Here is a 25,441-nt window from a genome sequence, read left to right as displayed (position 1 = left end):
TAATATATCGTAAACCAGTTCACATTTTAATAACAACTTCAAATACAAACTAACGCGAAATATTTAGCAAGCAAATATTGGAATCGCTCATTAGGATAATCACAAAAAATAAAATAGCTAGAATTACCAAAACTATGAAATGGTAAAATTAACTACAAAAGCGTTTATATCGTTAACACAAAATATCAAACTTAATTGCCAGTGTCAAGGACAATTCCTCTCTAAACTCGCAAAAGTCAAGCAATTATGAGTAATTTGATATCATTTTTAATGTATTGATTGATATATATATGATATATATGATTTAAGATATATAACTATTTTTGACAATTAAATGTTGACCAATTTGTAAAAAAGTCCGACTGCAGTTTGTTATTTCCATTCAAACCACTCTTACACTTACGTTTACATATCTTTATCCTGAATCATCCCAGTTGCTTGCACCACTTGGACCCTCAAAAAGGGTTGGCATTGTGGTCGGAAATTCCAGAGTAGTTTATGATTCATCATTTTTTTCATTTCAACTACCTATAACTGATATTTTATTTCTGATTTCATTACAATCTTAACGAACCTTATAAAATTAATCTTTAGCTGAATTAATTACTGTTTTTCACATTTACTTAATTTTTCTTAATTTGCGATCGCTAATGTGGATTCAATTGCATAAAACTTAAGATAATTGCTTTAGGAGCGTTATATTTACAAATTGAAAGATCAGTTATTACTTTAATAACCAACCATAAAATACTCTTTTATCAGCAGGCCTAGCATGGGCCGGGAAATTTTCTCCCCGAGGAAAGGATAAAAATTTTATCCCCTCCGATAGTTATTTCCACTCTCCGAGCATGGGCACAGGGTTGGATATAATTATCCCCGGTGATAAGGCGGGGAAAGACTAGTCCCCGGCTAATGTCAAAGTGTTATTATTTTTTATCTGTGCTTTTGATTTTGCGCGTTTTCGTTACTCGTAACTCGTCTGTGGCTGCTTTTTATTTTAAAAGAGCTAGAACCCGGAGCCGTAAAATAGTTTAAAAAACATTCACAGTGTATAATGTATTGTTATTGTGTTTACTTAACCTAACTCCACTTTTAAATTAGGTATCTAGGTACTTATCCAAATTAAAAAATAATCGAATAGTTGAAATTCCTAGCTATCACAGTAAGTATCACAAAGACAATTTGTGTTAGTCAGTTAGTCAGTACACAAAATTGAAATAATAATATATTGATATTGTTAGCGACAAAGAAATGCATAAATTGTTGTTTTATTTGCAGACATGGAAATATGTACTTGAAGAAGGGCACTGGCCACTGACTGACAAGTATGATGAGGCAGCTCGGGATGTAGGACCACCGGGAAATGTCTCAATAGTGCCGTCGGTCACATATATGAGCACATAAGTGTTCAATATTAATTATCACTGTTGGGCATGAATGCTCAACAGGAATTGGACCTGAAGACTCCATAATGGGCCAGCCAGAGAGATGCGTGTATTAATTTAGTTCTATTAAATGTGTGTCTTGTATAACAAAATCAAAATAACTTTAGGTATAGGTACCTATTGGAATAGATAAGTTAGGTACCTATGTACACATCTTATCAACATAAAATATTTTCATTATTGTTTGAGATGATGATAAAACTAACAGTTCTGCACACTGCACTGAGAAGAGTTCATATCACTTAAAATTGGTTAAGCTAGTATGGTTTGAGCTATTAAACTAACCTAATTTCTTTATAACCGTATCAAGCCAATGTTTTTTATCTTATGGCAGGACATCTTTGAAGTGTCGGTGAGACTGTTCTTTTACCCACTTTGTACACAGTGGGTACTTTATAAAACCAATAGCCCCGAGTTGTTTGCCTATAAATGCCAATAAATGAATAAAAGTAAGTAGAGGATATTATGTACATTTTTGTAATTTGTAAATAATTATGAATATAGGAAGTTATTCTATGGCAGTGTGGTTTGATTGAACATTAAACTTGTTACTTCCTTTTCTTAAGGATAATAGCACTACTTTTAGATCTGTTAAGTTAACATCTGAGATTTGTGTACATCCAAATAAGCATTGTTTTAATTGGTATTCCTAATATTATGCCTAAAAGTTTGTTTGTTACTCAAACACACAGAAAGAGTACTTAAAGCAAAATTTGTAGGGTTCATTTTGAAACTTATTTTTTGTTATAGCAGCAATAGAAATACAAAATTTCAACTTTAACCTGTTACGTTTCAGGAGAGACAGACAGACGGAGAGCTGAGACTGTAATAGGGTCCCATTGGTACCCTACAGAACCCTAGTAGTAGTAGTAGATATAAGGATGGGTTTGCACAAGGTGGTTTTAGGTAATAGGTACTTAAAGAAATATATTTTAATGCAAATATGTATTTATTATTCCATCCCTTTTTCCCTTTTATTGTCGGGCAACAGTTAGCAGTCTGGTTTGATCCATAGATATGTGAGATTTCTTTATTTGTTACATTTTCTAGTCTGTCCTTTGGTTGTTCCATTGGAATTCTGAAATATACAATTTATACATTAATGATTTTCAATAATAATAAATTAAGAGTAAGACGATATACTGAAATGGTCTATAAAGTATAATAGGCTAACATATTTACTCTTACAAAACACTTATGATGAACCATTATAATTTGTAGTGTTATTGTGTTTGTGTATCAATATGTATTTAACTATCATATAGGTGTGTAACTTGTTTCAGTTAATATGTTAGGTATTTTAATTTAAGAATTGTTTTGTTAAATTAGACTCCTGCCTATTTTGTTCAAATAAATGATTTTATTATAATGAGACATGTGTTATTTTATATTTCCAATAATCCATACTAATATTATAAATGCGAAAGTGTGTCTGCCTGTCTGTCTGCTAGCTTTTCACAGCCCAACAGTCTAACCGATTTAGATGAAATTTAGTACCTACAGAGTTAGCTTACATCCCGAGGATGGACACAGGCTACTTTTTATTCTGGAAAATCAAATAGTTCTCACAGGATTTTCAAAACCTAAATCCACACAGATGAAGTCGCGGGCAATAGTCATCCCATGACCTTGACTTGTATCTCACTGGTAACTACCATCTGCCAAGAGTCTTATAGATGTGAGGACGTAGAATAAATAGATAATAGCCGCATGTAGGACCTATTTGTAGGTACCTACCTAAGTAGGTACCTATTCGTTTGCACAAGATGGTTTTAGGTAATAGGTAAGTACTTAGGTACTTACTTTTATGAATCCATCCACCGAATTAATCGGCTTTAGTGCTTCATTAAGCTGCTCGCACAAGTACAGCACATAATATTTGTCCATCCGAAACAAGTGTCGGAACTCAGCGTCGGGAAATTCAAAGGGATTACTTCCATCACTAATTACGTGCTCATGTTATTTTCGTTCTAAATTCTCTATTTCAAAACAATAAAGAAACCGCGAGACATGTTTTTTGATCTTTTAATAATTGAGTTAAAGTTCTATGAGCATTATACCCACCTCAAATCTCGAGGATAAAATTATCCCTCTCAAATGTCAAAAAAGGACAGTTTATCTTCTTTTATTTGGCCCCATGCTATAGACGGTGGATAAATAGTCCCCCGAGTCCCCGTGAAATGACAAACGGGGATAAACTTCTCCTCTCCCCTGTTGCCGTGCTCTGAGGGGTGGAGAAGTTAATGTTATCTCCTGTCCGGTGGATAAAATCGGGGGATATAATTTTTATCTTCGGCCCATGCTAGCCGTGCAGCAGGCCTAGCATGGGCCGGGAAATTTTCTCCCCGAGGAAAGGATAAAAATGTTATCCCCTCCGATAGTTATTTCCACTCTCCGAGCATGGGCACAGGGTTGGATATAATTATCCCCGGTGATAAGGTGGGGAAAGACTAGTCCCCGGCTAATGTCAAAGTGTTATTATTTTTTATCTGTGCTTTTGATTTTGCGCGTTTTCGTTCTCGTAACCAACTCGTAACTCGTCTGTGGCTGCTTTTTATTTTAAAAGAGCTAGAACCCGGAGCCGTAAAATAGTTTAAAAAACATTCACAGTGTATTGTTATTGTGTTTACTTAACCTAACTCCACTTTTAAATTACTTATCCAAATTAATAAATAATCGAATAGTTGAAATTCCTAGCTATCACAGTAAGTATCACAAAGACAATTTGTGTTAGTCAGTACACAAAATTGAAATAATAATATATTGATATTGTTAGCGACAAAGAAATGCATAAATTGTTGTTTTATTTGCAGACATGGAAATATGTACCTACTTGAAGAAGGGCACTGACTGACACATACTAAGCATGATGAGGCAGCTCGGGATGTAGGACCACCGGGAATGTCTCAATAGTGCCGTCGGTCACATATATGAGCACATAAGTGTTCAATATTAATTATCACTGTTGGGCATGAATGCTCAACAGGAATTGGACCTGAAGACTCCATAATGGGCCAGCCAGAGAGATGCGTGTATTAATTTAGTTCTATTAAATGTGTGTCTTGTATAACAAAATCAAAATAACTTTAGGTATACCTATTGGAATAGATAAGTTAGGTATCTACACATCTTATCAACATAAAATATTTTCATTATTGTTTGAGATGATGATAAAACTAACAGTTCTGCACACTGCACTGAGAAGAGTTCATATCACTTAAAATTGGTTAAGCTAGTATGGTTTGAGCTATTAAACTAACCTAATATTTTTATAACCGTGTCAAGCCAATGTTTTTTATCTTATGGCAGGAAATCTTTGAAGTGTCGGTGGTAGACTATGGTGAGACTGTCCTTTTACCCACTTTGTACACAGTGGGTACTTTATAAAACCAATAGCCCCGAGTTGTTTGCCTATAAATGCCAATAAATGAATAAAAAGTAAGTAGAGGATAATATGTACATTTTTGTAATTTGTAAATAGTTATGAATATAGGAAGTTATTCTATGGCAGTGTGGTTTGATTGAACATTAAACTTGTTACTTCCTTTTCTTAAGGACTAGCACTTAAAGAATAGCACTACTTTTAGATCTGTTAAGTTAACATCTGAGATTTGTGTACATCCAAATAAGCATTGCTTTAATTGGTATTCCTAATGCCTAAAAGTTTGTTTGTTACTCAATCACACAGAAAGAGTACTTAAAGCAAAATTTGTAGGGTTCATTTTGAAACTGTTATTTTTTGTTATAGCAGCAATAGAAATACAAAATTTCAACTTTAACCTGTTACGTTTCAGGAGAGACAGACAGACGGAGAGCTGAGACTGTAATAGGGTCCCATTGGTACCCTACAGAACCCTAGTAGTAGTAGTAGATATAAGGATGGGTTTGCACAAGGTGGTTTTAGGTAATAGGTACTTAAAGAAATATATTTTAATGCAAATATGTATTTATTATTCCATCCCTTTTTCCCTTTTATTGTCGGGCAACAGTTAGCAGTCTGGTTTGATCCATAGATATGTGAGATTTCTTTATTTGTTACATTTTCTAGTCTGTCCTTTGGTTGTTCCATTGGAATTCTGAAATATACAATTTATACATTAATGATTTTCAATAATAATAAATTAAGAGTAAGACGATATACTGAAATGGTCTATAAAGTATAATAGGCTAACATATTTACTCTTACAAAACACTTATGATGAACCATTATAATTTGTAGTGTTATTGTGTTTGTGTATCAATATGTATTTAACTATCATATAGGTGTGTTACTTGTTTCAGTTAATATGTTAGGTATTTTAATTTAAGAATTGTTTTGTTAAATTAGACTCCTGCCTATTTTGTTCAAATAAATGATTTTATTATAATGAGACATGTGTTATTTTATATTTCCAATAATCCATACTAATATTATAAATGCGAAAGTGTGTCTGCCTGTCTGTCTGCTAGCTTTTCACAGCCCAACAGTCTAACCGATTTAGATGAAATTTAGTACCTACAGAGTTAGCTTACATCCCGAGGATGGACACAGGCTACTTTTTATTCTGGAAAATCAAATAGTTCTCACAGGATTTTCAAAACCTAAATCCACACAGATGAAGTCGCGGGCAATAGTCATCCCATGACCTTGACTTGTATCTCACTGGTAACTACCATCTGCCAAGAGTCTTATAGATGTGAGGACGTAGAATAAATAGATAATAGCCGCAGACCTATTTGTAGGTACCTACTACCTACCTAAGTAGGTACCTATTCGTTTGCACAAGATGGTTTTAGGTAATAGGTAAGTACTTAGGTACTTACTTTTATGAATCCATCCACCGAATTAATCGGCTTTAGTGCTTCATTAAGCTGCTCGCACAAGTACAGCACATAATATTTGTCCATCCGAAACAAGTGTCGGAACTCAGCGTCGGGAAATTCAAAGGGATTACTTCCATCACTAATTACGTGCTCATGTTATTTTCGTTCTAAATTCTCTATTTCAAAACAATAAAGAAAGCGCGCACATGTTTTTTGATCTTTTAATAATTGAGTTAAAGTTCTATGAGCATTATACCCACCTCAAATCTCGAGGATAAAATTATCCCTCTCAAATGTCAAAAAAGGACAGTTTATCTTCTTTTATTTGGTCCCATGCTATAGACGGTGGATAAATAGTCCCCCGAGTCCCCGTGAAATGACAAACGGGGATAAACTTCTCCTCTCCCCTGTTGCCGTGCTCTGAGGGGTGGAGAAGTTAATGTTATCTCCTGTCCGGTGGATAAAATCGGGGGATATAATTTTTATCTTCGGCCCATGCTAGCCGTGCTGAATGGGTTACTGATGGGATAAAGCAGATGTGATTTTTCGATTTAGTATGCTAAAATCAGGAATTACGATTCAATTTCTTTATTAATTTATTTTAATATTTTGGGCTTTTCTCTAGCACATTTTTTGCTCATGGATTGACTTTCACTTCATATTTTTATCTGCAGGCTTAATTTTGGTAACGGTTCTTGCCTCATATGGCGATTCATTTTGGAACGTAACGAAGACATATTTTAATAAAACTGTTTTGAAAGTCTTCCTGGAGACACTCGTGGCAGAGTTCCATATAAAATATACATAAATAGTAAACGACGGGTTTAAATAGCAATCGGGGAGAGAACGCCCCGCGCACCCGCACAGCCCCCGTGCTGACCTGGTGTGGACCAGCGTGGGTGACGTCGAGTGTGCGGGGCGTCCCCTCGCTTTATACCCCGATTGCCGTCTCAACCTGTCGCGGACTATACAAGTATGTTGCCATGATACTGGTGTGGTAGAGTGGTTAATGGTAATTACGCAGCACTTAAAAATTGCATATAAGTACCTATTATTAAAAAAAATTAAAAATAAGATTTCCTTAAATAATATCCATTGTATATATCCAAGCAAATTAAGTAAGCTTCTTTACTTTTTAATCTTTGTTTAATGACCATATATCAACATAATATCAAATTAACATAGCATTACGTTGACGGCCAAGCTCATTAATTTTGTCGGTTACATTTTCAAGATTTACGTTAACTGCGTTACCTTAAACTAATTTGCTCTAGATTTGCTATTTTTAAAATTGTATGATGCAAACGCTTTAATACTTCTGGTTTCTTGTGCAAGGTTTTCCTAATAATATAAAATAATGACTTGTCATGGTTATAATGATTTTATTAACAGCTGAACTTGTTGGACTTCCCATTGATATACAGTACGCGGCAGAAAGTAATGTACATCGGCCTTTAGAATGACATTTCGGCTTTGTAGAGCGTTGTCCCTGACGCTCATACCTATATATATAACGTTTTGTCGGTCTCAACGACAGATACTCTCTACTCTACAAATCTGCTATCTCCTTCTAAAGGTCGATGTACGTTACTTTCTGCCGCGTTTTCTGCTTTCCGAAATGAACATTCTAAATAGGATGTCACTACTTTTATTTAATCCTACCTCAAGTTTTCTTTACAACAAAATTGACATCAATAACATCACTTAAAATGGTTACAGTTAACATTTACCGCCAAAGTTATGTTTACTTAACGGCCATAAAAAAGCAGGTAAGTTAAATTTGTGTTTCTTGATAAGATCTGTCATTATTTACCGTATTTTAGAAAATACAACCATTATTATTTGTCCGTGTTAATCTGTGTGACGTCATAAGATGATGAACTTAAAAAGATGGCGGTAGCGTTTTTGCGGCGAAATTTGACGTACAAAATTTAAATGCATTTTTATTGTACTTCACCTACGACATGGCATTGACTCCGAATGGCATACTTACGCAACGTTCGTCGACCTCTAGCGTCAGTCCGATGTTTTATTTGCAATATATATCGTGAACTTTTACAAAATGTAGGATATTTTTTTGTGATATCATTTCAGTAATTATTAGTAGGTACCTACTACCACCTGTCATCATTTTTGCTAGCATTCTGGTTACACCCTGTATAATGAGTGGAGTGGGTGCAAGAGAGTACACATAACTCTTCACAGATAAGTGTGATTGCTAGCAAGTCTCAGTAGTCAAAGGATAAAACTAAAATATTCCTTTCTCCTGTAACATATAAACACAACCGGATGCAAAGTAAGTGTTACCAATTGGGTCGCTTTCCCACGCACTTGAAACCCACGCCTGTGATGTGCTAATAAGTACCATAGCTACTGGTTAGAACTATCTCATGGCAACAATTATTTATAGGTAACTTAAATTATTATCTGTGACTAACGACACACTATTATTTCGCCCTCATAGAATTCTTATCACAGTCCTACAAGGTTGCAAGGACGCTGACAGTTGGCCTCGTCCACAAACTAAACCACCACTTGACTGCAGTCAAAACCGCGGCACGTGCGCGAACTGACTCCCTTGAAAAAGGACCCCGGATGGGTTCGAAACTAGTCGGGCTAACGTTGACTAAACACGTGAGTACAGCCGGGACAGATATTATTTATAATTTTTTAAACACAAACAACTCTCCCTTAACTTAACTTCATACTGTATGATATCACCCTATTGCTTCGCGACTTTTGACTGTGAATGTAAGTTCTGCTTTCGTTTATGTGAAGTACCTACTACCCGTGCGCGATAAGTTGAGATTCGCTTGAATGCAACCCTCCGCCCAATTGCCTACGTCACGCAACGACGACGCGCTCCGATTTTTGTCTACAGTGCAACCACGCGTCTGTGGCGTCACCGCCCCCCAGGTCTCAACTTATTGCGCACGAGTAGTACTTACAATACATAAAAAGTCATCATCACAAACCCATCACCAGCTCACTACTGAGCACAGATCTTCTCCCAGAGTGAGAAGGGTTTGGCCAAAGTCAGAGTTAAAAGTGTTTTTGAGAATAATAAAACACCTTGTAAGGTTGGAATGTACGTAGGAAGTTTACTGATGTAATAGGTAGGTCGTTAGGGCAATGGAGCCGTTTAGCGGCACGCCGCACGATATGGCGTTTAAAAGTGTAGACAAAAGCAACTTAAAAGTTTAAGTTTGACTTTTGAAGGATCTTCATGTAGAGTCCAATATTCTAGATAATTTTTTTTTCATTAAAGCAAGTTCGCATGAAGGTACCTTTTTGTTAACGGGGGGAGAAAGGGATGTAGGATTTTTGTCCCCTGTCTCACATTTCGCTATGAGGTCTGGCTTGCTGTGCCACAAGTTGCCACCTTCCCGAGGTCGCATTAAAGTAAACGGCTGTAGCCCCCACATCTACTGCTCACGACCCTGAGGTCTCTTCCCTTGGGACTACTATGGAGTATGGACGGAAGTATGGATCTAGAATTGCGCCCTAAATTACACTTGATCGTCGAATATGTTCTTCTCGGAGGCCGAGCTTTAGAAATTGGATTTACCTACTGTACGGTAACCTAAATTCTTATCGCAGTAATAAAATATCCTTAGTAGAACTTATCGATTTCACATGCATATATGAGTTTATGAAATTTCATTCCGTTTGACACAGTTATATAAGTCAACAGTAAATTCGTAACGTATTGGGAACGATAACACTGAATGTAAAACGTACCTACGCTCTTTACTAGATTTTCTCGAAAGTATTTCACATTCACGAAATGAGGTTTTACGATCTTTTAAGCGGTACTTACCGGTAAATAATGACATGACAAATAGGCTGAGTTCAAATTAGAGACGGTTTTGAAACAAATGCCACTAAAATATGGTTTATACGAAGCCAGCGCGCTGGCGCTAGCTAGTCCTACTGACTTGAAAAATAGGCGCTCTATTCTCGCCAGCGCCGTTAGCCAGCGCTAGCTTGGCTTGAAAAATTGTTTATATACAAGGCCAATAAATACCAAGCCAGTGCTGACTACCAGTAAGACTGGCAGCCATCGATGGCTTCGTAAACAATGCTTTGGAAAACATTTTAGATTAAGGAACTATAAACAGGCAACATAAAAGGGACTCTTCCAATTAGCTGTTATTGTGATGTGTGGTAAAGTCAATGATGTTTCACACTTGCTATCGGCATGTGTTTGCAACCACAGTGTGAGAGAAACACTAACGTATCAATTGAATTAAAATTTTATGAATATTGTTAGGCATTTTCAACTCTATTTTTGGCAAACCTTTAAGCATTTTGGCAATGAAGTGTATTTTGTTAGTGATTCTCTCAAATTATATTTATACAGTTTTAGATTTATGTATAGTTTGATTTTAATTTAGTTTGTAACGATGGGGCTGGCATTATAGGTCACCTATAAAGGCCCCTTAAAAATATCGTATGTACCGCAGATTTTCCGAGCCGAAACATCAAAATAAATAATCCGAAACTGGAACATTGAAGCATACCTATTTATTCATGACCGACCCATACTATTGGGGCTTGTAACTAAACTGACGAGGTCTTAAAAAACTCTACCCTATTTTTCCCACGAATCTTTCCAAAGGTTACGGTTTAAATTAATTCCCTTAAAGTGGCACGTGTATCGTATAGCAGTAAGACCCCTTGAAATGTTGTGTCCATAATAAACCAAGAACTTTTAGAGTATCGGAAATAATGAGTTCATCAGGCCTAAACGACTTTACGGAGTTCGCGTATTGGAAGTAGGCATTCGAGTATATCTGACAAGACAAATGCCGTTCTGGTGCAATTCAAAATGTGCGTTCCCGTATTGAACCGCGTTTATCAAGCCAACGACTTTTCGGAGTTCGCGAATTTGAAGACTTCTTGCTCCAAACTACTAACCCCTTTGGGATAGAAGCTTGGAAGGATGGCATCATTTACTTGGGGAATTAAAAAGTAAATGATGGTACATAGCCCCTCCGCGCCATGTACGGTGAGCTTCTGCCTTCCCTTAGTATCCTATGACACTAAGTACATAAAATACCAACGAACAGTAGCCCCCCCCCCCCCCCCCCCCCCCCCACAACGTCATCATTTGATAAACGGCGCAACGTATGCAAGCATACTTTAGAAAGAGGTGCGTGCCTCTTATGATCCCACGATGCAGCCATAGCTGATACAGCATTTTTAGAGTGGTGCTCTCCCACTACAGACCTGTTAATAGGTTTCAAGGAGAGTCAGACTCACTGCGGGAATATCCACAGGCCTTAACCCAACCTTCAATATTCATGTATTGGTATAATAATGTTGCATTTATATTGTGCGTGTATTCAGTAAACACCACAAGGTGGTTAAGTATTCCAACGCATGTCAGAGTACAAACAGAACAGCAGCATTACCTGCCCACTGTGATTGGTAGCTATTAAAGCATGCTAGAATCAACTCAGCAAAGGATTCACAAAGCCCGAGATACTAGGTTCTTCTTCATATAAGAATCACAAAGCATCAAAGGCACTGGGTCTCCTTCGCATAAGCGTCTTCCAACGCGCTCCAACGCATACCAGCAAATAATTCAAAAGTAAACACAGGATACCAGAACAAGACAAAACCAGAAATAGCCGTATGATCTGCCATCGCTAGCCAATCCTATTCTAGTTTCCAATGTAATTAAATCCTAAAGACGAGCCAGGCTCACTGCAGATTTAGTACATGGGCCTACAACTCAATTTAACATCCACTATACTTGAATGCAACCCCATTAACATACGTTCGCACTATGTGTGAACGCACGCCGATGTAATCACAAATTCAAACATAGCAAACTATTGTCAAGAATGAACAAGGCTCACCATGGCATCTACAGGCCTAATCCCTATCTAACATCTAACTGATAGTCAGATGCCAAACAGAGCCAGGCGCACTGCGATACAAACGCCGAAGCGAGGGAGACTATATCCACAGGCCTAATCCCATCTTCAGCATTTATGTACCTTGTAAGTGTTTGCAATCACCACGGAATGATAGAAGTCTTCAGAAGAATGTCAGATAGTTCACTAATAACACTGAAAGCCATCTCAAGCAAAGATTCACCAAACACATCCCGAGGGACGCGCGGTTTTCTCCGCCTAAACAGCCAAATTGTCAGTTCAACCATAAGTCGCTCTCAGACTTTAGAAAGTATCGCCCTATAATATAAGAAATGTATCCTTGTACTCAAAGTGGTCCCATTCTCAAATTAGTATTCTTTATTATAAACCTCATGTGTCGCCCCAGCACACAAGTTACAATAAGTAAATTATATTTTCTATTTCCACATCGCCGTTTGAATAGAACACGCTATGAGCGCCACTACGCAACGACGAGCGCGCACACTCACCGTCTCGACCGACGCGCGCGATGCCGCACGCAACGCTAGTTCAGCAATGAACGCTCCGAGCGCTATTACGCTTTAACCAGCGCGGCGCGCACACAACGCCTCGACGCGGCCCCGCGCATCGCTGTCTGTCTTCGCTCCCAATAACCCGTGCGGCGTAAATCCTCGATTCCCAATGTTTGCCAACGTTATGTGTTCTGAGTTCAAGTTGAAACTCTTAAAAGTGAACCTTTATATTCTTATGTGGAATACTTTACTGCTGATATGTACTAACCTAATTTCGATAAATTTATAGCAAAAATTTTGTACTATTTTGCATATTAAAATTTTATAATATTTTAGTATGCCAGTTGAGTATCGTTACAGGCTGATTCTAGAGGTCGTTTTTCTTCCATCACTGATTGGTAAAACATGGAGACCTATCGATATGGCTACGTTAGGCTTTCGCAAATATTATAATTGAAACACTGATCTAAGACTGAAACAAATATTTAACTAAGCTTAGGGCCTGTTCACAACCGCCAGATAAACTTTATAGATCAAACGGATAAATTACATTTTGACAGATGTCCAATACAGAAACCGTCATCAATCAATACCCCAATTATAAATGCGAAAGTGTGTTTGTTTGTTGGTCCGTTGGTTTGTCCTTCAATAGCGTCGCAACGGTGCAACGGATTGAAGTGATTTTTGTATGGGTCTAGATAAAGACCTGGAGAGCGACATAGGCTACTTTTTATCCTGGAAAATCAAAGAGTTCCCACGGGATTTTTAAAAACCTAATTCCACGCGGACGACGCGACGTCGCGACGTCATCAGCTATTCATTTGTATATATTAGTTATATTTATTAGTTATAATTGGCTAAAGTGTGTACGCACTGACACCTATATTTGTAACTGTATCTCTCTCACTCTATTAATCTAAGGTGCAATGAAACCAGAGATATCTGCGAGCTTACATTTGATATCGAGACCGCTTTTTGCAAAAAACTAGAGCACGACATGTGAAACGTGGAAAAGACTCCGAAAGGATAATTTGATACTGCTGCTGAAAGGTAATAAAATGAAATTCAACTTGGATATCTAATACTATATCATTATGAACATCATCCCACGTCCCAACTCACTACTTAGCACGGGTCTCTTCTTAGAGTGGGAAGGGTTTAAGCCATCGTCCACCATGCTGTCCAAGTACGGATTGGCCAACTCCACACATGTTTTAGAATGAAGAACCTCCAGGCATGCAGGTTTCTTCACGAAATTTAATAAATTGTTAAAGTTTAAGGGTGTCTGGCAGATGGTTGCCACTTGCCACGATACTAAATGTCTGGCAAGGCATGACGTGATTTTTTAATACTATTCCGCAGAAAATATTTAAAAAAAATTATACTTTGACGTGAGATGTTTTTACACCTTTATTACCTGTTACGTGAACGTCGCGGCGTATACCTTCCGTCGAACGCCTAGGCTGGAGAAACGCTAGTGCATAGGGGCTCTTACATGCAAAATCTCAAGTTTCTGCTACGTTGATAAATCATTCACTCATTTTCTCCTTTTATACTTCACTAGCTTTTTACACTTCGTCCGCGTGGATTACACAAATTCGAACTCCTATTTTATCCCCTTAGTAGTTGAATTTTCAAAAATCCGTCCGATCCGTCCAGAAGTTAGAGCTGTGTCAGATCAGGCATTCAGTGAACTTTTCTTTATATATATTTAGATATGGATGGATTTGTATGCGCGAGTCAGATAAGGCAGCGGGTTCAAAAATCTACGCCCACAGGAGTGAACGCCCGAACCACAGTTAACTTTTATTAATTACCTATCCCTCCCATGCACAGACGTGACTGGCAGTCTAATAAGTCCGGGAGGACTATATATGGATATCTGTTCATTAACTTGTCCAGCTCATTAATTTTAGATGGCGATGTCTGCATAATAATATGTCCGAGCAATCAAAAATATAATGTGAAAATTCTAATTCTGTTATTATGTTGTATCCAATTAATATGTAATATTATAGTTTGTGGGTTAGTTATTTTTGGTGGCTAAACGGAGTTAATTGAAAATTAAAAAGGGATGGATTGTGTAGGAAAATCAATAGAAATGGAAAATCAAAGGAACATCAATATTATCATTTAGTCGTGTCATTTTAGTTTAATTGAGATTGTGTGATTGTGCCGTTTTTAATATGACGTACATTGTGTACCATCAGTATTCGATATCACTAATGACATTTCACTAATTAAGAACTTAATATATTCGTGTTAATATTCGGAACTAAATCCTATAAAAGTTTTATAATCAAGTTTATTCCGCATACAAACGCAGAGGGCCCGGAGTAACGTCCGCTAGTAATCGTAAAAGTTAATTAAAATTCTGATGCACACACCGCGCGTCCACTTACGGCAGAACTAGACTAGCTTATAAATTTCCATTCACAAACATGCGGTATTTTTTTACATCAGTATAAAAACAGATATAATATTAGGTATTAATGTATCATTTACTAGCAGTTGCTCACATATTTGTCTGCATACAATTTTTAATTTCCCATGAGATTAAGAAATTTTTCCTACTGTAAAAGGCCTCACTCCCTAACTTGGTCTCATCACAATATGAGTTCTTTTGTTACCAAGTGGTACGGAACCACAATACCACTATGAACTTTATACAGCTTTCATAGATAGTCCTTAGCATGTAGGCATAGTACAAGCCCTTATATTTCTTTGGTTTAACCTAAATTTTCAAGGACATATAAGATTCCCGTTGTTTCCTGCGTCATAAACTTCGTCACTACTAAAAATTCTAAAGTAAAGTCCTTTACGATCTTGGGCGAGCACGTTCCTAATATAATTGAAAACCATCAACATTCCAGTTGTAAGCGGCAATTATACACTTACCTATAAACTTTCCTTGAGTGGGTTTTGATAATCAAATGGAGTGTAAGTGTTTGTTAGGAAAAAATCCTATTATTTGCGTTTTTAGGGTTCCGTACCTCAAAATGAAAAAAGGAACCCTTATAAGATCACTTTATTGTCTGTCTGTCCGTGTGTCCGTCGTGTCTGAAAAACTATAGGGTAATTCCCGTTGACCTAAAGTTATGAAACTTGGTAGATAGAAGTCTAATAGCACAAGTAAAGAAATAAATCTGAAAACCGTGAATTTGTGGTTACATCACAAAAAAAATGTGTTCATGAAAAAATAATTAGTATTTTCAATTTTAAAAGTAAGATAACTACACCAAGTGGGGTATCATATGGAAAGGTTTTACCTGTACATGCTAAAACAGATTTTTATTTATTTTTATGCATAATAGCTTTTGGTTTATCGTGCAAAATGACGAAAAAATGCGACTAGTACAGAACACTCGGTGCGCGAGTATGACTCGCACTTGGCCGGTTTTTTCAGTATTATAAAACTTGGTTGTCGTCGCTGTCCCAACAGATGAAGGCACGCAACTGGGAATTTTTATCCTGTAGGGACTGTTGAGTGTCGACTGTCATGTGCTACTTGTGTCTCTGTGACATTTTTTAATGTCATCTGTCCACCTAGTGGGGGACCTAACAACACTGCACTTTTGCCTGTGTTCTCCATTGCAGCACCATAAGGACCTGAAAAGGACCCTAGTGTTTATGGAATGGATCCTCCAAACGATGTGCCCCCACCTATCTCCACTTTTACTTCGTAGCTCGTTGTAACTGTAAGGTTACTCTGATGACTAGCATCACTGATAAGTGGCAACATAAACTGTCTGAGTTATTGTTGTATCTCAGTTACTAACGTTACATCATCGTTACATCAATCCTGGCAAAGAGGCTTATTTAATTTAACTCTACGCTGACGAAGCCGCTAATTAAATATTAAATTTTAATCCAAAATTCCTGTGCCAAAATTTTACCCTTTACTTAAATCACTCCAGGTATGTAAATTTTGACGCCTTGTTTGTGGCTGCCTAAAATAATTTTACTTTAATTTGAAATATTTTACACCGACCTTAATTATTTTACACGAAACACTGAATTAAGAATAACAGGAATTTAATTTTCATAAAACATTTTAGTAAAATGTTTTATGAAAAATAATTCTGTGATAAATTTAGTGTACATGTATATATATTTTTTGTACTTAAGCACTATTAAAAAGAAATTACTAACCATATATAAAAAAGTAATAAATTCAAAATATTTACTCAAACCTGTCGGATCTGTGGGTCCCTATACCTTGTCCGAAAACGACAAATTCTCTCGTCCCATAAGCGAGGTCCCAAACCTTTCTCACTCTGAGAGAAGACCTAGCTCAGTAGTGGGACGGTAATGGGTTGATCATGATAATAAGCGAGGTACTAGAGACTATGATTAGAATAGTGTGCAAAAGCAGCAACAAATTCATATTATAAGAAGTCATACTTTGAACCTTGTAAATTATACAGAAGACGAGGTCAAAGACATCAGCTCGTTTAATATATAAATCATGAGACAATATTTCTAAATCCGTCCAGAAGGTATCATCCCAGCACAATAGCTTAGTGAAAAGTCGATAATGGAATTCATGAGGGAAACCGACGCCACGCTCCACCCATTCATGTGTCAACGGCTTGCCTCGCAACAAGAGGTTATTGATCTAAAAATATAAAAGCTTTCCTCCTGGCTTTGTCTTAAACGACCGAGTTAGGAGGCTGAAGTACGCTGAACGTGTTCAAGTGATACCAAAGCGTTTAATAGCAATGTAACGGATACGTTACACGATGCGATTTCCTGACCTGATATCAGCTACATTGACTATACTTACCTGCTAGATAGACCATTCGATGACAGTACCTAATTGTACAGTAGAATGTACCAACTTCTCAATTGAACACTTATTCATTAACCTTGCTTACAGGTACAGGTTTCTAACCTAGCTAGTCATCTACTCCTGTGACTAGCATTTATGAAGAGGCAGGTGTAATTTTGGAAAAAAAATATTTGAACAGTTGATAATAATTCGTTGATATATTTACCTAATACGGCATTTACTCCAAGCGAGAAAAAATCCAAAAATGTATAAACAAGATAGTATTAGCAATAAGAAAACCAAAAATGTTAATTTCAGTTTAAAAAATTATATAATGAATTTATAATGCACTTTGAAGATTTCACTTAATTTGGTCTACAAATATCCAAAACGCATGATACCGTAGTCGACATATTAATTCCGACTGTGACGTCACATGGATAGAATTTGTAATATTTCACTAAGAAAACACGTTGCTTACCAATCCGTTTGACGTCATGACAGCTCATGAACCTAAAAAGATGGCGGGTAGCGTTTTCGTGGCGAAATTGGACATGCAAAATTTAAATGCATCGATCGAATTAATAAATTATAAATTTTTTGTTAGTTTATTATCACTTTAGGATCAAATTAAGACACTTCAAAAAATGGTAAAATACCCTATTGAAAGACAATAGTGATAAATGCATAGAGTTTATAGTACGAACTTGGACGCCAGCTATAAACTTTTTGGTGAGCAAGGTCACATAGTTACAACATACAAGTAACTGAATTACCTGATGCCTGAGAGTAACAAGCATCGTGCAAGACGCTTACCGTCAATGCTATTTATGTTCCATACATTACGAGTTAAATTCGGATATTGCAGTGCAGCGCTATTTAAAGCTAAAGCTTTCATGCACAATTCTTAGTACTCTCTGATGATGCATTAACTAAATGTGTAACATAGTAAAATTTTGTGTGACTTTCTAAAGATAAAAGAAAAATTAAAAGGCAGAGGACAAAAATTATACAATATCTTCTTTCTTTGTGCGAAAATATTTAAACGAGGAAAGTCTGTAAGTAAAATTATATCCAAGTACGTATTTACGTAGTTAGATATGTCACTTTATAGGTTTCTGTACCCGAAGGGTGCCAACGGGACTCTATTACTAAGCCTCCGCTGTCCATCCGTCTGTCTATCTGATTGTCTGTTAGCAGGCTGTATCTCAAGAACTGTAATACGTAGAGAGTTGAAATTCTCACATAGTGTGTATTTCTATTGCCGCTTAATTACAAATACTAAAAATTTCAAAATGGCCGCCATGCTAATTAAAAAGTGTTATTTCTTGTACCCCTTCGGAATACGAAACCCTTCGTGTGCAAGTCCGACTCCCACTTGACTGGTTTATATTAATTCCGACTCTTTTATCTTCAAGATTTTGTGCAACTTCCTGAAGATAAAAGAATTTTGAGTATAAGGCAGAGTGCAGAAATTATAAAGCAACATCATTGCATTGCAGGTTCTAAGACGCTAATGTTAGGAACGTCGGTATACAGTTTTTATTACTTTGTTTACAGCTTACAGACTCCGAACGACATTGAGAAATACGTGTTTCAAGATATTTAGGTATATTATTACTCACTACAAAATTGCAAACTACGTCTCATGGTTTCAAGAAAATAAGTCGAATACGGACATAACAGACATGATGAAGTTTTAGTTAATCTTTAGACGTACGGACCCTTTTTCTTTAATCAAATTTATTTATAGGGGTTTCGTCACAAAGTGAACATGTCACCCCTATAGAATCTAAATCGTGTACGAAAGTGTCTTACTCTCTACGTCTAAGCCCTCTTATATTAATTTGTACAGCATTCTTGCCGTCTCGGATGCCGGGAAGGCAAGAATTCTGTTCCATATTCCTGTGTTTAGGAGATTTACATACTGTAACAAATCCGATCTTTCAGCTTCGTTCCGGACACATTCAGCCATCATATTCAGGGAGCACATTGTCCACTATATCGCACTTTGAACAGGTAGAAAATGGGACCTTGCCCATCAACGCTGCGAAACTGTTTAGCGGAATATGTCTGGATCGAAACCTATGTGCTATTACCACCTCGGTCCTACTCATATTGGCATTCAGTAAACATGGTCGTCGACACTGAAAACGAAAGCATCTCTTGGTTGTTGTCCAAAATTTACAACACACATGTTACCTCTACCTACGTTCTTGGATATAAATAGCTCAGGCAATGAATCTGTGACATTGAGCTTGTTTAAATTCAGATCGACGAGGGTAGATATTTATAAAGTTACGCTCACCGCAAAACGACGCAGCGTCGCTTTCAGCCTATCGTGAAGAGATTTTCAGAGTATGAGTGATTTGGCCTGAAGGCATTTGCGTCATGTGACATGCCCGAGATCTTTAGATTTTGACGACAGTTTTACGTGGCTTTGCAAGCTTTACGGCAACTAGCCAAGAATTTGAGCGTTGCCGTACCCAATGAAATATCAGAAGGTATTCTCGTGTCTATATTTTATAATAATCATAGTTCACAAAAAGCCACCTAGTAGTTTCAAAAGAAACGCAAATGGTTGATGCGACATTACGCAGTATGTAGAGCTTATAAAAATACGAAAGTTTTCAATAAAAACTTCTCTGTTTAGCCTTGCTGCGTATTAGGTCTCATCCATCGAAATAGTATTATGATCACTGATAATATGGTGATCACTGATCACCATTCACCGGAACCCGGAACACCTTCATAAAAATAGTCAATCAATCAGCCCATTTGTGTCCATTGTTGGTATAGTAGGTCTTCACGAGGCACACTAAGGTGCGTGACCTGATAATATCGAAACACTTTGTTAATACGAGTAGGTAAGTAGGTAAGTAAAATAGAAATTATTACCCACATTATCACCATTATTTATTCTACGAATGCTTTGCACATACATAGGTAGGTACCTAATTAGGCTGAATTTGTAAACATCCTGCAAAAATAAAATAAAATATGCAACTTTAATACAATTAAAAATTTCCTTTGCAGCAATACATGAATTTGCATTTGCAATTATAACATGTAGGTTTATTTGCTCAATATTGCTTATAGCAACCAACAATGTACACAATTACGAGCTTCGGTAATAAAAGGGCTTAACAGTTGTGGAGCTACCTTATACCCTCACCCACGTTAAAAATACCTTAAAAGACGTGAAAATAAGAATGAAATTTGCATGACATTGCTAAGATTTATTACGTTCTCCGTACGGTATAGGTGTTTCTGCCATGGAATCGCATAATAGCGTGAGATTGCTCTACGTTCCTTGAAGAGAGATTCTCAATGTAATCGTTACGTTGGTATCAAACGCTTGGCACGCGCGAAGAGTGCAATTAGTCATGGATAACTTGATCAATCATCAAGCTATGTTGAAGAAATCAGATAGATTCATTCGCGATAGTCTATAAAAACAGCAGCGTGCAATCCTAATATTAGATATGCAGAGTTTATTTTGCATAGATTGGATATTTGATATTTTACTTATACCACGGACCATTATAACTTACACCTACTTACTACGGGAGTTTCTGAAAACATTTTTATTAATCAAACTAGCTTCTGCTCGCGTGGACTATACAAATTTCAAAGCCCTATTTTCACCCCCTTAGAGATTGAATTGTCAAAAATCCTTTTTTAGCGGATGCCTACGTCATGATAGCTATCTGCATGCCTAGTAGTTTCAGTTGTGCGTTGATAGATCAGTCAGTCAGTCACCTTTTCCTTTTATATATATTTAGATTAGTGAATCAATCGAATTGTTGATTTTTTCAACTGCATTAATTACAATGAAGACAATTAGTGGTCGCCGGTCGGTAATCGGAGAGTTAAGTCGGTTTGCTGAGTGCTCCGACAATAATTGAAACAAAGTTTTATCATGATCGGTACGCGTTTAGTAACGCGAATAAAAGTCTGACTTATAGGTAGCACTATAGAATATAGGCCAAACTGTATAGATAGGTTCTATTTTAGGATCGGATTCATCATCTGACGGTGACCGCACTTAAGCAAACCTTAAGCCTCCCAAGTCCCATTGAGATAAAAAATGGCACAAAAGGACTTCTCTCGTATATTTCGAAATTAGACTTTATTTCTACTGGTACAAAGCCCTTTATGGCTAAAAGAGTTACGAGTACAAAATTACTTGGGCACGTTTTACGTAAGTACCAAACTTTTCGTCTCTACTTATTGCTTGTTCTCATGTTGTTTGATACTTTTGAATACAATTTTGGAGTGTACAAAGGAAATATTTTGCCTTAGTCTTTAATGTAGGTAGGTTTATACGTTTTTCAAAAGCTTCCCTTTAGCACATTATAGAAGGTATAGTATAATTTTCCTTAGCTGGCTTAAAAGTCAATAAATCGTAGCAAACTTCTCCAAGAAATGCGTAAACAATGCCTTAATTATATAAAGGTGTTTAGCCTGTACAAACAAATATTTAATACTGTTGTTAGCAACAAGTTATCTTAAAAAACTGTTGCATAACTTTGTTGTAATCATTATAAAAATAAATGACATTTAAAAATCAATCAATCAATCAATGCCTTAATTCACTTTTTACACGACTGCCCAAAAGTGCATCTAATGTTTTCAGGTTTCATATGCGTGTGTAATGTTTCTTTGGTCCACCATAACTTCGAAATGGCTGAACAGATTTGGATGTATGGGATATCGTTAAAGATCCTTATCATCATGAATGACTATAATTTTTTTTAAACAATATGGCAGAAAAATCAATATACAGTTATTGCGGAAAAAAAACATGGCAGATCAGTCGTGTTTTTAATTACCAATTGTTAAAATTTAAAATGCAATTGTAAGAGCTTTGCCTATCTGGAGTTATATAATGGCTATTTTTTTTAAATGGCTATAAAGAAGTATCGTAACGTATTTCCACGACCATCGACGTTCATTGGGTAGAATGCCGATAGAACCTATTTACATGTATAACAGGATATTACAGCCAATCACTTTCCCGTCGGCTTCGGGCCACCAAACATCCGCGCTTACCTTCCATTAATTCAAACACGTCTAAATAGGTACCCTTCATCCGACGCCGTAAAGCATTTTCATCCCGCCCTGACCTACTTTCAAATACAACCCACTTTCGATGTCAATGTTTATTGATTTCTTACATTTATGTTACAAATTACTTTGTGATTCGGTTAAACATTTTTTGTTATTTGTTATAGTTTTGTAATTTTGCCAGAACACAAAATATAGCCTTGGACCTCATAACTATTATGATAGTTCAGCTACCGGCCCTTGATTAAAAGAATAAGCTGTTAACCTAGTAAAGGTAAATTTGGTATAAAGCTATTTTCATAGTTCTAAAGTAACTAATAAAAACAAATGACGTCTTTTATATTTTTTACCGTCCGGCCGTTTTAGGCCTAATTTTTTGGATTTTTATGAAATGACTACCTTCGCGTGAAATAGGGAAATTCTGAAAATCCTTTCTTACTGTGTCCTTAGTACTTCTTAATGTAATGTAATGATAGTGTTCCTTGCAAGTTGCAACGCTGACTCCCGGACTATTTAAAACTGCCCTACGTTATAATATTTAAATAATGTACATATAAACAACAAAAATTAAACAAAAATGGAACGGTCTGATAATTCAATTATACACGTGCCATCCAATATCATTGTTTTGTGAACACCGACACCGACAATAGCAAAAAACCACAGAAATGATACAATGGTTAAAAAAGCCATAATGAAGCCTATACCTAAGTACATACTTCTTTACATAAACATTAGGTATGCGTACGAATAGGGTATTGTGTTCAAATCAAACAATAGGTGAAGCAATGTGGACTCGGTAATTCGTAAATCTCATCGGAAATCATTTACCTTACTAACTGATAATACACAACACACGGCACACCTACAAGAAGGTATAGTACGCCACGGCACAGAATATATAATAGTACTATAATAGTACACGGGTCGAGATGGTACGGGGTATGACCGTATGAGGCGGGTGGACGCCCCGCACACCCGCACGTGCGGAGGGCTGTGTGGTGTGCGGGGCGTCCCCACCCCGATTCACATCTCGACCTTCCGTACTTTCACAAGTTAATATTATGTAACTAGGTATTATAATATAATATTATTTGAATTTAACGGAATTCATGGCCCATACAAAAATGTTGCGACTTTTGGAAGCCTTTTATCTAAAAACTAAATGCGAGTACCTACGTGATCCAAATGTGATGTCCAAATACTTACCTATCTAGATTTTTTAGTTTTAAAGGGAAACGGTTATTAATTTTTGTTGATCCGTGTTTTGGCATCTGCGATTCTGCATCTAGGTAGGTACATCGAACTTTATCGATTACACTTTTTAAATTGAAGTTGCGCAGTGGAAAATTTGTCGATCTAAGTATTTAGTGGTAAGCAGTAAGCCGTAAGGTGCGTTGGCAGGAGTCTATAAATTATTAGCAGTCAACCTTTCGTTTCAAAATATTGCAGTTATCTTAAATACCTACTGAAGTAGGTAAACGCAATAGTTTTTAATTAATATAATAAAGGAGCCAGTAGAGTACTCGCACATACTCTTGCATCCACGCAATACCGATATCATTAGTTACATGAGCGAGCACTACCTACTCTACTAACGAATCCCCTAGACATGTAAAAGCCATAGCAAATTCACCCCTATGACATAAGCACTACAATACATTTTTGCTCAAACTTAATACAGATACGTTAATATTTAAAAAGATTTTTAGAGCTCGTTTACATAAGAACGCGCCGTTTCGTATTAGGTAGGTACTTGCAAAGCTATTACAACTTTCTTTCTTTTCTTTTTTTATTAAGAATATTAGCCATATTAAATGACTAATATTCCCCTTTCCTCTCCAATTAAGCGTAGTAATAATTAAGAGTAGGTACGACAATAGTGCAACGGGCGGGGTTTGAACCGTCGACCTTTCGGTTTTCAGTCCACTCCTATACCGGTTGAGCTATTGAGGCTTATTCAATTAAAAAACACAGCAACTTAATTAATTTTATGGCCTACTTAAAAGGCAAACTTTAGCTTGCAGCCTTTTTAGAATACCAGGTATTCTAACTTGTGTTAAATTCAACTCGCAAATGAAGCGAATAGTTAGTACACTCTATCCACGGATGACGGAACAGATAAAAATGTTTTTTATCCAAATGATATAATCAGAGCTCGTGCGCACCACAATGCGGTGAGTTGCGGTGCGTTTTAAAATCCGTACATTTGTGTAATCATATAGTACTGTAGTTAACAGATTTTCCGAGAAAAAAACGTACGGAAATTTTCCGTGGTGCGCGTTAGCTCTTACTTACCTAATTTTTTATCAGTCACAAGACACACCACTCATAAAATTCGATTACATTACATAATGCATCTCTATTATTATCTGAACATAATTATATGTACCTACTACCTTTATTAGATAATAATAGTTATGTGCATTGATTGAAAGACAAGTTCCGTCGGTCCGTGACAATGTAAACGTGTTTTATACGACCCCTTTCCCATGCATAATATATAATATGAGCGTTTGTAGATTATAGGTGTGTATGTGTACTCGTACATACAAAGATAGCATCGCTTCCGGACTCTTCACAATGATCGACCGGCCGGAAGCTTGGCACGTGCGGCCGTCATGGAAGAATCAGACCGTCATATCGTACACTACAATAGCAGAGATTAAAACTGCGCGTTCCAGTCCTAAATTTTCCATAAACTCGGTATAAAGCCGGTAGCTTTCAATTACACAAGCACAATGATTGATCTCTCCTCCGGCCAGCTTGGTGATGCTAAGACTTTACACACAGAGAATACAACCTCAAGAGTACGCATATACAAGGTTTTGCATGAAAACATAATCGTAAAATGTTGGCGGGGGACAGGGGAGAACGCTTTGTTGTGTTTTTGGACTCAAAAGTCATGTAAACAAGACAATGTGCGGAATGAGGGTACCGAACGGGCTTGGGCCG

At 36.8% G+C, this 25,441-nt stretch overlaps 1 protein-coding gene and 2 long non-coding RNA genes across 5 annotated transcripts in view; 1 reads left to right on the top strand and 2 right to left on the bottom strand.

Moving 5' to 3' along the window:
• Positions 1-25,441, top strand: part of Arl4 (ADP ribosylation factor-like 4) — an 83,681-nt gene that overhangs the window by 3,659 nt on the left and 54,581 nt on the right. The window lies entirely within an intron of this gene.
• LOC138403249 (uncharacterized) lies at positions 2,376-3,493 on the bottom strand. The gene is made up of 2 exons (XR_011237548.1): positions 3,249-3,493; positions 2,376-2,523 (listed from the first exon to the last, which is right to left on the bottom strand). It is a non-coding gene; the product is annotated as an uncharacterized lncRNA (long non-coding RNA).
• LOC138403252 (uncharacterized) lies at positions 5,374-6,428 on the bottom strand. 2 transcript variants are annotated; one of them, XR_011237552.1, is made up of 2 exons: positions 6,245-6,428; positions 5,374-5,521 (listed from the first exon to the last, which is right to left on the bottom strand). It is a non-coding gene; the product is annotated as an uncharacterized lncRNA (long non-coding RNA). The 2 variants fall into 2 exon arrangements; XR_011237551.1 differs by having other exon boundaries at positions 6,249-6,428.

The sequence above is a fragment of the Maniola hyperantus genome, chromosome 14 (assembly GCF_902806685.2).
Source record: "Maniola hyperantus chromosome 14, iAphHyp1.2, whole genome shotgun sequence".
NCBI lineage: Eukaryota > Metazoa > Arthropoda > Insecta > Lepidoptera > Nymphalidae > Maniola > Maniola hyperantus.
Note: the sequence above shows the minus strand (reverse complement) of the source record. Positions and strands in the feature narration are given on the sequence as shown.